Below are 1,659 nucleotides of genomic sequence, written 5' to 3' on the forward strand. Positions count from 1 at the left end.
TCGATAGGAATTTGAATTTTGGTAAAAGCGATATTAAAAAATTAAATAATAAAACCGTGGTTGCAAAAACTAACAGAAAAAAATGATTAATTATATTTAGCACTGAGTTTTCATAAGGCTTGCTTTTCTTTTACTTTCTCTATTTCTTATGTATTGATGATGGATATTTCAGGTGTGTTTATAACCGGTTTGCTTTTTGACCCTCACCAGATATTTCAGATATGTTCGTGATGGGTTTGCATTTTGACCCTCACTTGATTCATGGGTTCCGTGGAGAGAGTTTCGTGATTTCGTTGCCGTTTCTGTCTGCTGTTTTTTTTTATTTTGTTTTTACATTCTCATCCATGAGAGTGTAATTTAATTGTGCAAATTTTCGATCTCTGGTTTTTAATGAATCTTTCAATCACTGAGTCTAGCCACCCTAACTTTTGAAGGATTTGTCCAATCGAGCCAGGGTTTGATCCACTTGTTATGGGTCCTAAAATGAAGTTTAAGTTAAGTAACCAGATATTTCAAACTATAACTTAAAAATTTAGAGCATTTAAAAAATTTTTAAATCTTTTTTCTTCAAATTTTAGAATTTTTTTGTTAAAGTTCCTTATTAATGGGTAGAAGACTTGCAAACTTTTCAACATAAATGTTCAATTTCTATAAAAATTAGAAAAGATATATATTTAAAAAATTTTTTTAAATGTTCTGAAATATATATTATATTTTTCTGAATAGGAAGTTTCATTTATATTCTTCTCTAGATATCAAATATATTTAGAAACTATCTCAGTTAAATTTTCGATTAGACCAAAATTAAAAAAGTATGAGCTTTTTCCAAATTTGAAAAAAAATTATGGTGTTTTGAGAACTTTGAGTTTCGATATTTATGATATTTGAAAAAATGTAGTTAAAGTGTACGTATTAAATGTACGAAAACGAGCAATAAAAATAAACCCGCGCAGCGAGTATATTTGGAAGAATATTTTGTTAGCCTTGATAAGAATGCTGTCTGAGTTCCGAAACGCTCGTGTTTATTTTTTACAAATGTTTTTTTTTATTGTGATTTGATAATAATAAAAATAAAAATGACGAATGATTAAAAAGAGAACGAAGGGGATTTGGTTGGTTGCCTTCTCATTATTCTTTTCTCCTTCTTATTTTTGTCAACAACATTTTTTTTCTTTTTTAGAAATTAAAAAAAATATATTTTCTTTCAAATTGTAATAGGAACATTTTATGGTGGTTTTCCAAATTTCATCGTTGGATTCTTTCTTTTATTTTCAGGAACTCTGTACATTAATATCTAACAGTTTAAATAACATATTCAAAATTGAAAAATTTTTCATTTTCAATCTTACAAATTCAAGGACAGATTTTAAAAAAACATTCAAAATTACATAATTTTGAACTATAAACATTTCAAATTACTGAATCAACAATTGTAAATATTTAAAATAAAACTATTTTTAAAGAAACAGTAAAAATTGCATATATTTCAAATATAAATTTTGCAAACTTTAAGCTTTACTATTAAAAATTCTCTGGTCTGAGTAATTTACATTTGAAATTTTGTTAATAAGGAAGATTTATAAGTAAAAACTCCCGTTCTCAGTCTTCTTAGAACTACTGGTTCACGCAGTTTCTCAGAGTAGTAGGGCGAGAGCGGTT

This window comes from Belonocnema kinseyi, chromosome 10, assembly GCF_010883055.1.
Source record: "Belonocnema kinseyi isolate 2016_QV_RU_SX_M_011 chromosome 10, B_treatae_v1, whole genome shotgun sequence".
Taxonomy (NCBI): Eukaryota; Metazoa; Arthropoda; class Insecta; order Hymenoptera; family Cynipidae; genus Belonocnema; species Belonocnema kinseyi.